Source organism: Schistocerca cancellata, chromosome 6 (genome assembly GCF_023864275.1).
Source record: "Schistocerca cancellata isolate TAMUIC-IGC-003103 chromosome 6, iqSchCanc2.1, whole genome shotgun sequence".
NCBI classification, from domain to species: Eukaryota; Metazoa; Arthropoda; class Insecta; order Orthoptera; family Acrididae; genus Schistocerca; species Schistocerca cancellata.
Window position 1 is genome coordinate 695,740,115 of NC_064631.1, and position 16,210 is coordinate 695,756,324.

Below are 16,210 nucleotides of genomic sequence, written 5' to 3' on the forward strand. Positions count from 1 at the left end.
TCCACCACCAAGGTCTGGTTGCACACGACCCTCTTCAATATTTTGCTGGAACTGTGCATCTACATGTCATCATCTTAATTCCATCCTAGTAGCCAAAATCCATAGCTGGCTTTGGCCTCGACCCTAGACTCACCTGGCAGGCTGACAAGTGTCACCCATGTGTTATGACCTTGACAGGCTCTCAAGTGATATCTGGGAATCGGCTGTTTCCAAAGGCTTCATCGTTTACAAATAGGTTCCCCTCACACTTTTGGCGCTTGGCAGAAAATACGCATGGGTTCTGGCAAGAGGCTCGGTCAGAACTGAACCACTTACTTTAGTAGTTTTGACCTTTTGCTTACCACTCGATAAATTTGTAAACGGTTCTCTCGTTACTATCATTAAACCATTTTCCAAATGACGACATTGCTTAAACTATTAACATCATCTCATGGCCCATTGCGTAAGAGAGAGAGAGAGAGAGAGAGAGTATGAGCGTGTGAGGGAGAGAGCGGTAGACAGACAGAGAAATCTGTACATATTTCTTAGCTGTTGGAGTGCACAACTCTCTTACATCACTGCACGCTGTTATTACATAGCACACGTAGACAATGTACCAAACAGAACACGTAGCTTCGCATCGGATGTTAAATGAGGCCGCTGCGAAGTAGTATAGCCGACAAAAGCAAACAGATCACGTTTGCACTTGATCCAATTCAAACCGTCGAGTGCGCGCAATATCTAAAAAAATAAGCAAGAGCAAAATCTTTGAAGCACATTACGACGCTCTGTAGTGCAAATTTAAGTAAAGTGACTAGTATGGTACGAAAAGCCTAACTCCTGTTGCAGTCAAAAGTGCTATTTTACACTGGAACCGTTTCAGTACGTGAAAATTAATTTTCAGTTTCAGTTTGCAGCAATAGATCAGGTGTGGGTCGGATGTTTCCAGTCTACTGTTAAAGAGAGGTGAATGAAACAGAATCACATCATAACTTGTTTCACACGTACCTGATGGTTTTAGCTGGATTTAGGACAGACCGAAGCTGGTAGCTGTTGTCCAGTTTACAGGTTCCTGTAACCTTGGTTTATCATACGGTCCGAAGGGACACATTCTACTTGGGCGAGTATCCCAGTGTAGGTGTCAATAATAAAGTGGAGCGAGCAGCTGCAGCTGAAGCTATGTATCCCGGAGGCAGAGCGTGCTGCTGCTGAGCCAGCGTCGGCGAGCGCAGTGGAGCAAGCAGGTGCTGCGGATTTGGGCCCAGGCGCCGGGATTAGCCGAGACTTCCGTCTCCTCCTCTCCTCTTCGTTCGTGGCTCCTCTCCGCGCCGCCCCCTTCTACTCGCCTTCCTCCGTCTCTTCCGACACACTACTTAGCTGACCAGAGAGAGGTTACGCTAGAGTGTCGATACACCATATTGTAGCCCCCACGTCCTTCCTCTTCAACATTGTCCTTCGGATTAAAGGCCTGTTAGCTTTCGTGTATCCAATGGCTCTACCATGTAATATTCTCTTATGACATTTGTGTGTTTCTTTGGATGTGTACTTAATCTTAAATTATCAATATGGCAAATAAGATTTTCTGTAACTAGTTACATGAATTCTAGCGCTGATAATTGCCATTGAGTGCTAATAAGCTCATCCATCTACGAACATACTCTGCAATAAACTTAAATGATCACTTTTTCGAGCCCCGTAATTAAGTCCTATTCCAATGAATAAGTTAGAAATTTGTCTCCAATGCGCCTTAATCCTTCCTCTGGAATGGTGCAAAAGCGTCGCCCCCTGTAACGTCACCCTCGGGGTCGACGACAGCAAGGTGTCATACATGCAAAAAAAAAAAAAAAAAAAAAAAAAAAAATAGAAAATAAAATAAAAAACCCCGTGACAGTTCAGTTAAGTTCCAGCTTTTAGCTGGGTTAATGATATCACGTGGGCACCAAATTTCACGACAATTCTGCCCAAAGTCACTGTGGACGTATCACAATATGGTGTGGCTACGTGTTACGGGACCATTGCTTTTCACAATATATATAAATGACCTAGTAGATAGTGTCGGAAGTTCCATGCGGCTTTTTTCGGATGATGCTGTAGTATACAGAGAAGTTGCAGCATTAGAAAATTGTAGCGAATTGCAGGAAGATCTGCAACGGATAGGTACTTGGAGCAGGGAGTGGCAACTGACCCTTAACATAGACAAATGTAATGTATTGCGAATACATAGAAAGAAGGATCCTTTATTGTATGATTATATGATAGCGGAACAAACACTGGTAGCAGTTACTTCTGTAAAATATCTGGGAGTATGCGTGCGGAACGATTTGAAGTGGAATGATCATATAAAATTAATTGTTGGTAAGGCGGGTACCAGGTTGAGATTCATTGGGAGAGTCTGTAGAAAATGTAGTCCATCAACAAAGGAGGTGGCTTACAAAACGCTCGTTCGACCTGTACTTGAGTATTGCTCATCAGTATGGGATCCGTACCAGATCGGGTTGACGGAGGAGATAGAGAAGATCCAAAGAAGAGCGGCGCGTTTCGTCACAGGGTTATTTGGTAACCGTGATAGCGTTACGGAGATGTTTAGCAAACTCAAGTGGCAGACTCTGCAAGAGAGGCGCTCTGCATCGCGGTGTAACTTGCTCGTCAGGTTTCGAGAGGGTGCGTTTCTGGATGAGGTATCGAATATACTGCTTCCCCCTACTTATACCTCCCGAAGAGATCACGAATGTAAAATTAGAGAGATTAGAGCGCGCACGGAGGCTTTCAGACAGTCGTTCTTCCCGCGAACCATACGCGACTGGAACAGGAAAGGGAGGTAATGACAGTGGCACGTAAAGTGCCCTCCGCCACACACCGTTGGGTGGCTTGCGGAATATAAATGTAGATGTAGATGTAGATCACTCGATAAGAAGGTTTCACACTCCCTCTTAGCCACTTTCACCTCTCCTTTCGATGCGTCTGCGACTGCTGTTAGAGCCGCCACAGCCAGCGTGGAAATGAAGCGGATTACTTGTGGGTGGCCGAAGGAAACATTTCAGACACACCGCCGCTCTGAATCGAAACGAAGAGGCATCAGGGGGTGGAATAATGGGCGTCAATGAAACCACCTCTTCTGCTAGCTCGTAGATTCCCATACACTGCGACGTCGTAAACGATGGTTTGCATTGCATTGCGAATTAGGGTGACGTTCTTGATAACGTCCTACACAGTTGCCACCTATCTGGGGTTTCAGCCCTACTCTAAGGACACCGCGACGCTGCAGCCTCATTGAAAGTGATCTGACCCCTATGGGGTGTAGTGTGACCACCAATCGACGGTACCTGAGAGTGATCCGAAGCAGAAAAAGTGTTTCTGCTGTCTCAGCGCATCTGTTTCACGCTCTTGTGGCGTGAGCACATACAGAAATGATGTGCGTATTTTTTTTTGGTCATCAGTCTACTGACTGGTTTGATGCGGCCCGCCACGAATTCCTTTCCTGTGCTAACCTCTTCATCTCAGAGTAGCACTTGCAATTATTTGCTTGACGTATTCCCATCTCTGTCTTCCTCTACAGTTTTTGCCCTCTACAGCTCCCTCTAGTGCCATGGAAGTCATTCTCTCATGTCTTAGCAGATGACCTATCATCCTGTCCCTTCTCCTTATCAGTGTTTTCCACATATTCCTTTTCCTCTCCGATTCTGCGTAGAACCTCCTCATTCCTTACCTTGTCAGTACACCTAATTTTCAACATTCGTCTATTGCACCACATCTCAAATGCTTCGATTCTCTTCTGTTCCGGTTTTCCCACAGTCCATGTTTCACTACCATACAATGCTGTACTCCAGACGTACATCCTCAGAAATTACTTCCTCAAATTAAGGCCGGTATTTGATATTAGTAGACTTCTCTTGGCCAGAAATGCCTTTTTTGCCATAGCGAGTCTGCTTTTGATGTCTTCCTGGCTCCGTCCGTCATTGGTTATTTTACTGCCTAGGTAGCAGAATTCCTTAACTTCATTGACTTCGTGACCATCAATCCTGATATTAAGTTTTTCGCTGTTCTCATTTCTACTACTTCTCATTACCTTCGTCTTTCTCCGATTTACTCTCAAACCATACTGAGTACTCAATAGACTGTTCATTCCGTTCAGCAGATCATTTAATTCTTCTTCACTTTCACTCAGGATAGCAATGTCATCAGCGAATCGTATCATTGATATCCTTTAACCATGTATTTTAATTCCACTCCTGGACCTTTCTTTTATTTCCATCATTGCTTCCTCGATGTACAGATTGAAGAGTAGGGGCGAAAGGCTACAGTCTTGTCTTACACCCTTCTTAATACGAGCACTTCGTTCTTGATCGTCCACTCTTATTATTCCCACTTGGTTGTTGTACATATTGTATATGACCCGTCTCTCCCTACTTTTTTCAGAATCTCGAACAGCTTGCACCATTTTATATTGTCGAACGCTTTTTCCAGGTCGACAAATCCTGTGAAAGTGTCTTGATTTTTCTTTAGCCTTGTTTTCATTACTAGCCGCAACGTGAGAATTGCCTCTCTCGTCTCTTTACTTTTCCTAAAGCCAAACTGATCGTCACCTAGCGCATTCTCAGTTTTCTTTTCCATTCGTCTGTATATTATTCTTGTAAGCAGCTTCGATGCATGAGATGTTAAGCTGTTGTGCGACAATTCTCGCACTTGTCAGCTCTTGCCATCTTCGGAATTGTGTGGATGATGCTTTTTCTAAAGTCAGATGGTATATCGCCAGACTCATATATTCTACACACCAACGTGAATAGTCCGTTTTGTTGCCACTTCCCCCAATGATTTTAGAAATTCTGATGGAATGTGCGTATTACAGAAAAGAATTTGACCCCCCGAGTTGCCGAGAGTGCTAACGAACTGCTTCCTGAACTAGCGTAGGCGCGTCGGTCCCGTAACGAATTCGCCCGAGGGATTACCGACGAGGGCCGGTGTGCTGGCCAGTCTGAATGTGGCTTTCTGGCGGTTTTCCACATCCCATTAGGTGAATACCAGGCTGGTCCCCACGTCCCGCCTCAGTTACACGTCTCGTACCCATTTGAAATACAATTTCAGTATTTCATGATTTACACTAGACGCAGACAGCTGGGGTACACTATTTCCGTTCTGGGGAATATGGGATGGCGACATGAAGGGCATCTGGTCACCCCTTCGAAGTTAGCCATGCCAAATCAGTGTGTACACAGCAGACCACGTAAGTCGGGATACATGCTGGAAAAGAGAGAGATTACTGAGAAGAGCTCCTGTTCAGACTAAAGGGACTATGTCGCAGCCGGCCGCTGTGGTCTAGCGGTTCTAGGCGCGCAGTCCGGAACCGCGTGGTTGCTACGGTCGCAGGTTCGAATACTGCCTCGGGCATGGATGTGTGTGATGTCCTTAGGTTAGTTAGGTTTAAAGTAGTTCTAAGTTCTAGGGGACTGATGACCACAGATGTTAAGTCCCATAGTGCTCAGAGCCAGAGCCAGACTACGTCGCAGGAAAGTCTTACTAAGCAGATTTAAAGATCAGACATCTCTCTCTCGTGAATTTCCTTTAGCTCTACAGAAAAAGTTATTGCTAAGTAAATGTCTAGAAGCGTGAACACGTTCCTTTCCTTCAGCTAACAAGTCGTGTGTTAAGGTGACTGGATGCAGCTCTTCGTTTTGAATGAATTTACAAATCAAAAATCATTTGTGGCAGCACTAAAGTACTAAATATTATAAACAAATTTTTTATGTTATAAATATGTGTGTTTGTATGAATGAATGTTCAACATCTTCTAAACTACTGGATATCACTTTCCATGTGGGAAGACGCACTGTGGAGATAAAAATCATCTATCTCTCAAAGGCATGTAAGTGAAAAGAAAGAATAACGCCCCGCCTACAAATGCCCAGATTATATTAGTCCAATATTTGAGAGTGACAGCATGTACCGACTTGCATCGAACGTAACACATAACTTCAAACCTGTGCGAAACTTTCTGTCGCTAATAAACATGGTAAAATGATGAAAGGAAAAAGTTTAGCGTTGCTAATGCTGTAAGACTGCGACATCAGGCCTCACGTTTTAACTAACTACTTTTTCAATACTAACTCTGTTAGCAAAAAATTTCACGAACAGTATCCACATTTACCACTGAATGGACCTTTAAAACGAAGAGCTAGTTACCCAGTTTATGCTCATCCAGTGTTTGATAATGAGAGAGTTTATCGACTTCCAACAATCTGTAATCATAATTACAAACCTTTTAGAAACTTTTCCTAGCTTACACGCTTAACGTCAAGCTTTCGACACATTAACTAATTTGTAAGGTAATCAGAAGTTTGATGTCTTTGATGTAGGGGATTTCGATGTTTTAAAGTATAGGGGGTTTACTGGTTACTTATTGTCTGGAGAGAGGAACTGTGAGGTTCATTTCCAAGGTTGTGGGAACGAAAATAGGGTGACGCTGAAGAGTAACTAAGAAACACCTGGGGCAATTTCAAACAAAGTTTATAGGTAGGAGGTTGTTATACAAAAAAGTGCTGTGGTAAAATGATTCTCAGCTACCACTAGGCATTGGGGTGTTGGTAATAATAAGTTAAATGCTTAAGAAACGACCTGCTGGTATTTACTTCCTTTATTTAATTTACGTGGATATCTTTTAAAAGTATTAGGGGCAATTTGTCTCTCACATGCGTTTTTTGGTGTGTCAACCAGTTTGCGAGAATGAGCACTGCAGTGCCCTAACGATTTTGTCAGTGTTCCGGGACCTAAGATCAAGTCACTCAACTGCATATCACAGAAAAATTCATCATTTTCCCTAGAGTCCTGCGGTGTAGTAAACAGCAGACAATCAGCCATATGTGTGTGTACAATATATGTCAAATCCCAAATGTGATGATGATGATGATGATGTTTGGTTTGTGGGGCGCTCAACTGCGTGGTTATCAGCGCCCGTACAATTACCCAATCTTTGCTCAGTCCAATTTCGCCACTTTCCTGGATGATGATGAAATGATGAGGACAACACAAACACCCAGTCATCTCGAGGTAGGTGAAAATCCCTGACCCGCCGGGAATCGAACCCGGGACCCCGTGCTCGAGAAGCGAGAACGCTACCGCGAGACCACGAGAGGCGGACAAATCCCAAATGTGCAACATACCTTCTGAAGCCCCTGGAACGATTTCCGCCAACTTGGAATAAATATTACTATGTGGAAAGAAATACTGTGTGTGTGGGGTAGGGGTGGGGGGTAAAAATCACCAATCACCCATTGGTGTTGGGGTGGGTATGATAAAGAAGTGATAGGCAGAGAAAAAGAAGAAGGATAGAGAGGGAGGGGTGTGTAGATAGATTGAATAGGAGGTGGGAGAAGAGAACTTTTAACATTGCAGCGCGTCAGCGATCGTGAATAATTTAAGGATTATAAAGAAAACGCCTCGACTGCAAATAGAAACCGGCTTGTAGGGAAGCAGTCGACTCACGCCTTATAAAATTCACATCAGTCTTTCCATTGTGTGGAAGCCAGTTCACTGTAATTAGCTCTGACGTCATAAATGATGTGCAATACTTTAAAAATCAAGTAAATGACCTGAAACGTTTCTAGCATGTCAGGAGTAATACTAAATCATTGAGTTGAATGTCAGTTCAATAACTTTAACCATTTCCGAAATTTGGATGTTTTTCTGTAAAAATCATTGGCGCAACAGAAAAGAGCTAGAAACTTAAAAATTTGTATTTAGATTCCTTTTGCATAATGATTTAGTAGGAACAATATTCTGGATCTCACAAATTAAAATTTTAGTTGAAATTCATGATTATCTGGTTGTTGTCTTAATAATTAAGGAAGCAAGATAGATTAAGTAGGATAATAAATAAGGCTAGGATGTTTAAATTTAAGTTGAAGGGAGATCCGCTATAATCATAAATATGTGATAAGTTCCAACTGAATAACTATAAAACTATAGCAATAGCGTGTTTCCAAAGGGCAAGCTCAGAGCTCGTCTACTGCGTGTAGTGTAATTAAATTAATTCTCTCGCCAAAAATATTTGACTTAGCCAAGTCAGACTTTTATTATGATTACCTACCTGTGTGCTGATTGCACATTTAAATTGAGAGCTTCATCGGCCATCAGCAAAGGAAGCGATGATTTATTCAATAACTTAAAGTGGTGCATTACTAGCCCAGCGGCTAGTCGGGAGAACAATTTTGATCAGGCGTTCCTTTAGCCGTCCGCACCGCTGCTTTATATATAAGAACGCTGCGCGAGAGAAAAATGGCCCCAGTTCTCTCCAGGCGCTGAATAGCACACCACCTGTGCCGGGAGTCGCGTCGCGTCGGTATCATTGCTATAAACAGCCTCGGATGCCGTTATAAGTTACTCGGGATACGAGTAACCATGAAATCGTTTTCGAGTGAAATGTTAATTCTGGGATGACTTTAATGATCTATCTTCAGTTTGCGTATGTCGTATTTTCACGTGCCGTCGCGGGATAGACATTCTACCATTATTTAGCGTGGCGTTTGATGAACATTATCATCAAATTATGGCGGGCATTCACTTAAACATTTAATTTGAACAGTTATAACTGCATCAGCGCATTAGACCCTGAACTGCTCTGGTAGTAGGATTTTGTTGATTCTTTTTGATCTGTGACTTTCAGAATATAGTGAACCTTTTTATATAGAATCGTTTTTGATTATGAATCCCAGACAATCTCCCAATTCCTCAGAGCTATAAGCTGTAGCTATAAGTGTATTTCTCAGATGAAGTGGGCATTAGGAATTCTAATTAGAGGCTTCACGTTTTGCTAATTACTTTCTGGTAGCCAATATTGTAGTTAGAGAGCCAGTGTTGAGAACAGCAAAAGACTGCATAAATAATAGGAACATTTTTATAACAATTAATTCCACCCGCCGCCCCACATATGGTTAACCGGCTGGGGAATGCATCTTTTCTACATTACACTCTACATTTAAATAACAGGATAAAAACCATTTAATCTCCACCCGCCACCCCACATATGGTGCATCGACTGGGAAAGAAACTAAGTAAAAGTGAAAGTGATTTTTAAATATTCGGATTCGGGAGTGAAATGCGACACGCAACTGAGTAATAGAACAGTGATAGTGTTACGTGTGCATGTGGGCGACGGAATTGGATTAACAACGCATCTGGATTGACGAGCTGGCACTGAGTCTAGCGGCGCTGCCGGCATCGCGAGAAGCCAGCTTCGCCTCACCGCAGTTGCGGGCCACGCAAACACACAGCATCCGTCGGAGTGCCGTCTGCAGTTCAACGCGCCGCGTCGCATCAGTAATCCTGTGACGCCGCGCCGGCAACGCCGTACGTCGTGCACAAGGAACTAAGTTAAGTGAAAAGCTGTCAAAAATTTTACTAACCTGCACTAAAAGTGTCGGCGATGGAACTACCAGAAGAAACCGAGGTTAAACTTAAATCAGAACCTATGTCTGTTGAGGGAACTGTAAATCAAGACAACGATTCAAGTGTAAATATGCATGAAAATAGTAATGTTAAAGTGAAATATGAAGTATTGTCTCATGACAGTAGTGTGAAAAGGGGCAATGATGCAATAATAGTGACCCCTGTAGTAAAGTAGAAATCAGAAATTGTTAATTTATTGGATGATAGTTTCTCTGATGAATTAAAAACTGAAACGGTCATCAGAGATGGTACAGTTTAAGAAAGAAAAGTTAGATATGACTGATCAATCAAAAGTTTCATTTAGTTTTGATGATTCTGGTGTGGAATCTAGTTTTTCATCACCTGAGTGTGATAAAAAGCCAGCTAGTGAGCAACCCAAAGATACTGGGGCTAGTGATTTAAATGTAATATTACAAGCAATAGCTGCCAGTAATGCTAGAATGACAGCTGATTTAAAATCTTATGTAATTGAGGTAAATAAGGTAAATAACAGGATTGTGGCCAGCCAAACCAATTTTAATAAACGGTTTGAGGTAATGGACAACAAATTAGAATCAAATAAAGCTGAATTAAAGTCTGAAATAACTGAGGTCAAAAGCAGTAATGCTGAATTAAATATGAGATTGTGGCCAGCCAAACTAATTTTAATAAACGATTGGAGGTAATGGACAATACCTTCAAGGGAGGTTGCAATAAGTTGAAAGAGGATCTGTACAGTTTAAATTATAAAATTGATTACAACCATGAGGATATTAAGAAAAAGGTTGCTCAACAGTTATCTGAGATGTATAAAACAGTAAAATCCTAAGTTGCTGAGGTTCGAAAAGACTTCCAAATGGAAGATGCGAAGCTGGAGCACAAGTTAACAGAAAAGATCGAGGCGGAATCTGAACTGTGCTCAGATTGGTTTAAAGATGTTAATATAGAAGTAAACATATGTCAAGCAAAAGTAGGTGCAATCAAAACTGATACTACTCATATTGTGCAAAGAGTAGATAATGTTGAAATGAGAGTAGAAAATACTAGTACTAACATTGAGAGTAAAGTAGCTTTAGTAACTTCTGGTAATGGTAGTATGCAACAAGTTGTAGCTGCTAACGCCGCTTTTATCGGGTGTCGGCAGTTCTTGTGGTTCGATCCAGATAAAAATATCGACCCGCTAGATTTCTGGAACGATTTTGAAGATGTGATTCTACCAACTTGGTCTGGACGAGAGAAAATCTCATTTATTAGAAGCCATTTAGCAGGTGACACCATGCGTTGATCAGCTGATTTTATGTTGAAGTGTAAAACATTAGCAGAATTTAAAACTGCTTTCATTAGTGAGTATTGGTCTAGCAATAAACAAAATGAAGTGTTGAGAGAATGTTAGAGTAGAAAACGCTTCAATGCAGGCAAGGAATCTATTAAAGAGTTTGCCTGGTCATGGATCTCATGTTTGTCACATTTGGACGAAAAGCTAAAACCTGAAATAGTCTTGAAGCCAAACTGCCATGTTATTGGCAAACTAGAATTATATCTGCCCACAGAGACAATCTGGATCATTTCATTGAATATTTGGGACGTGTAGAACGTGTTGCTGCCAATGAGGAGCAAGCACGTAATAACAGAAATGGTAATAACACTAGTAGTAATTTTAAGAACGAGCAGAATGGCAATGTGTAAACATCAGAACAGTAGGTGTTCGCCATACTAAGAGAGGTAGGAATTGGAGAAATAATTATCAGAACCAACAATGGCATCCAAATGATAGTAACTTTGTTCCGAACGAAATATAGTCAGGTAAACAACAGTGCCGAAAGCAATGCTGTGCCTGTTAATTATAATAGAAATAAAGGAAACAGTAGTAGGCCGAGGCAGGAAAGCTAGTTCCCGTCTATGAGGACACTGGCGCTCACCAGGCGGTTACTTTTCCTAAGCCAGTAATTACAGGAATTGTTAAGACAGATCAGAATACTCAAACTCAACATGTGGATTAAGGGTCGGTAGCATCTAAGGATACAGGGGAAAAATTACATCACTCACAGTATTTGATGGATACCGTGTTAGAGACGCTTTCTAAGTGAGAAGAGAAAGTGAAGGCGCAGAAGTGTAACGGTAGGGAAGAGCTACAAAATACTGAATTGTAAGGTGAAGAAGCAGAAGAAATTCATGCTTATATTTACGTTAATGATGGTGTGCTCTTATCTAAAGTGCCTGTGCTGGATGTTGATACTGTACTAATAGATTTAGGACAGGAGGTAAGTGAGAATGTAGAGGATAGCCTGTTAGTGGTCGATGAACCCAGTAGCTGTGACCAGTTGTCACTTGAGAAGGCACCTGACGATAATAGTGAAAGCGGTTTAGCTGTAACTAGTGTTATGCCCGGTCTGGAGGCGCAGAATCGCTCAGACTACAGTAATTTGGGTCATGTTCAGCAAACTAAATGAAATGAAGTCGTGCAGTGTTTCGATTTGAAATTAATAGACCGACTGGAAAAGGCAGCTGAAAATGTAATTCAGGAAACCCCTAGACACCTTGATCTAAATGTAATGAAGACAGATGTCGATAACTTTAGTTGGAGACAAATCCCAAAGGAACTATTGGATGAGTTTGAGGAACCACCTGTACAAACTAGAATAAGCCACCCTATAATAATAGTGAATATGTTGGGTATCAATGTACGATGTCTCTTAGAAAGTGGAAGTGAGGTGAGTCCGATAGTTCAGTCTTTCTTTGATGCATTACCTAGTAAAGTGAAGCTTACCGTAATGAGGCTATCAGGACTAAGAATAATTGGTGCTACTGGCAAGGTGTCAAAAACGGTAAAGCAAGAAGCTTTGCTGCCCTTTAACATTAATGGTAATTTAATTGATCATCCATGCTTAATTGTAAACAATCTCAGTACTGAGGTTTTAATTGGCATAGATTTCTTGCCGAAATATCAGAGTGTTGTTGAATTTGAAAGAAGCCAGTTAAAAATGGTCTTGCCGATAACTGGAGTAATAACAGTACATTTTATTGATAAACATGTAGTAACTAATGATGAAACTTGGGAGCTGCCTATACGAGTTATGAAAAATAAGAGATATTGGGACGAAGGTGTTAATCTTAGTAAAAGTAAGCTAAACACAGAAGAAGAAGACCAAGGACCTTTCATAATCATAGGAAAACCACATGCCAATGCATATAGGCTAAAGTACCCTAAGAGTAAAAAGATATTAGGTGTCAGGAACGTGATCGACCTAAAGAAATTCATAGGTAGTGAAAGATTTCTGTAGGGGGGAGGTTGTTCTGTAACCTCTACACAGTTTGGCAGCTGTGCAGTCCCTGCTGTGTGAGATCTTCTTTCCTTTTCAGGTCTCACTCATTGTTCATCTTTCCTATCTACAAAAATTTCGACTGCTTACTTTGCAATACAAAATTTTCCGTCATGGCTATCAAGCCATGAGTTTTGTAACCATTCTATCCACCGATTAGTAAAGAAAATACCTAATGTGACAAACCTAACAGTGACATAAACAATAGAGAAGTGTGACGTAATTAACATACACATGTATTTGAGTAACAAGTATGTATAGAACCATGGTAATATTGTAAGTACAAAGTGTTGTTTTAATGGAAATGGTCCCACAATAATATTTAAAAAAAGATAAACAAATTCGTGTACAAGCAGGATCTGAAGTGGCAATGAATCCTATTATATGCCGTAGAGCTAACTAATTAATAGTAAAAGAGATTGCTTAGTGTTATGAAAAATATGCAGATAAGTTGTAAGAATGAACTCACCTTGTGTAGCAAGGAATGACAGTGTAATAGAATTAAACAGTGTTTGTGGTTGAGACGTGAAGTACACGTCCCTGAAGTATTTATAAGGTAGGAGCTGGCCATTATTTTGGTGTTGGGTGTGTGGTGACACACCTACAGGTATTGAGGTTATGAGTTGGAGGCGTGAATGCGACCATAGGTACCCTCATGTTAGATGAGACAGAGCAGCTCATGGTGTCCTATAGGTTTAAGGAATTTGGCATTACGCTCGTCCATAATTACTTAATGCACTTTAGTGGTAGGTCGAGAGAGACTACCTGTGGTTTCAGCGTCCGATCGAGTGGAAATGGATTGCCATGTGAACAAACTGATCAGCTACAATACACTATAGATATGAAATAAATGTGCTATCCTGTGCTTTAAATTTTAATCGAGTGAGTATTACTTAAGTTCATACACTAGCAAAGTAAGTGAGTACATTATGGTAGACGTGAAACATTATTTATAGCTCAGCATAAATACACTTCGATGAAGTAAGTACATTATTGCAGATGTGGAACTGACACAGCAGCAGAGGACCAATAAGTGGACGTAGTAGTCAACTAAACGTAGTGTGTTTTAAACACTCAGAACTGTACTATTACCACAAGTTACTCACATGTACAAAGAAGCTGAGAAGACAACTACTAATCAAATATACTCGTACTATCTGTAAGAATATGGTAATCGAAGATGATTCAGCTAAGTAAATAAAATACAAATGTATCAGGAATGAACGGAGCACTGGTTGAGTGTTCCGGCCCAGAAATAATAAATTGAAATTAAATAGGATTTATGATTGTATGCCTTGAGCATAAATTTTCTCTAGTACGTGACTAACGGCGTTTTGAGCCATTTGTTTATCGATTTTATGACAATGAAGTAACTGCGATAGTAAAATTGAAAAAGTTCTGTTAACTTTGTTCCAGTAACATATTGAAAGATAAAATGTATATATCCCCATTTCATTGTGACCCACCCTTAGATACTAAGTGAACAGAGTCTGAGGCACTCTTTTTGTTTGTTCTACAGGATAAACCAGATAATGGCAGCCTGGTAGCTGTGTGAAAGCGTGGAGTGACTTGGACACAACTCACAGTGACCCCTCCCCTTTCCTCATGTAATTTAGAGTGAACATGAAGGACGCACACTGTAGCAACTTCCCCTCCTCTACCCTTGTGAATGAAAGTGTAGAACGCCAGCCAAAGCAGTTACAACCACGTGTGTAAAAAAGAAATTGTCATGATTTGTGAAATTTTCTTTCAGGTTTAGAAAAGACTGCTAAGTTATAATTATCTGTTTATGTATCACGAATAACTGTGTTATTTTCTTTGAATTTGTGTATGTAAAAATATATTTAATGTATTTAAGATTTCCATAATTTTACATATTTTGTGTGTTTGTCTAAGGCAATATGTATGCCAAAGTGTTTCATTGATTTTGCTTAAATTGTGAGTGATAATGTTGCTTAAGAGGCAGTGAACATGCCAGCAATTTAAATAATTGAAGTAGGTGATCAGTTTTCTTTTAATATTTCTGTATGTTTACATTTAAATTTTAATTTTTCACAGGGAATTAAGCTGTACTCTTGCTACCCTTTTGTAATTAATTTTTTTTCTTCTTTTTATTTTCCATTTACAATAAAAAAAATTAAGTAGAGGGTGATGTATGGAAGCAGCCTACTCACGCCGTATAAAATTCACATCAGTCTTTCCATTGTGTGCCAGCCAGTCCGCTGTAATTAGCTCTGACGTCATAAATGTTGCGCAATACTTTAAAAATCAAGTAAATAACCTGAAACGTTTCTAGCATGTCAGGAGTAATCCTAAATCAATATGTGTTGAATGTCAGTTGAATAACTTTAACCATTTTCGAAATTTGGACGTTTTTCTGTAAAATTAATTGCCATAACAGAAAAGAGCTAGAAACATAAAAATTTGTATTTAGATTCCTTTTGCATAATGATTTAATAGAAACAATATTCTGGATCTCAAAAATTAAAATTTTAGTTGAAATTCATGATTTTCTGGTTTTTATCTTAAAAATTAAGGAAGCAAGATAGATTAACTAGGCGAATAAATAAGGCTAGGATATTTAAATTAAAGTAAAAGGGAGATCCGCTATAACCATAAATATCTGAGAAGTTTCAACTGAATAACTATAAAACTATAGCAATAGCGTATATCCAAAGGGCAAGTTCAAAGCTCGTCTCCTGCGTGTAGTGTAATTAAATTAATTCTCTCGCCAAAAATATTTGACTTAGCCACGTCAGACTTTTATTATGATTACTTACCTGTGTGCTGAATGCACATTTAAATTGAGAGCTTCATCAGCCATCAGCAAAGGAAGCAATGATTTATTCAGTAACTTAAAGTGGTGCATTACTAGCCCAGCGGCTAGTCGGGAGAGCAATTTTGATCAGGCGTTTTCTTATCTGTCCGCTCCGCGGCTTTATATATAAGAACGCTGTGCGAGAGAAAAAAGGCCCAAGTTCTCTTCAGATGCTGAATAGCACACCACCTGTGCCGGGAGTCGCGTCGCGTTGGTATCATTGCTATAAACAGCCTCGGATGCCGTTATAAGTTACTCGGGATACAAGTAACCATGAAATCGTTTTCGAGTGAAGTGTTAATTCTGGGATGACTTTAATGATCTATCTTCGGTTTGCGTATGTCGTATTTTCACTCGCCGCCGCGGGACAGACATTCTACCATTATTTAGCGTGGCGTTTGATGAACATTATCATCAAATTATGGCGAGCATTCACTTAAACATTTAATTTCAACAGTTATAATTGCATCAGCGCATTAGACTCTGAACTGCTCTGGTAGTTGGATTGTTTGGATACTTTTTGGTCTGTGACTTTCAGAATATAGTGAACCTTTTTATAGAGAATCGTTTTTGATTATGAATCCCAGACAATCTCCTAATTCCTCAGAGCTATAAGCTGTAGCTGTAAGTGTATTTCTCAGATGAAGTGGGCACTAGGAATTCAAATTACAGGCTT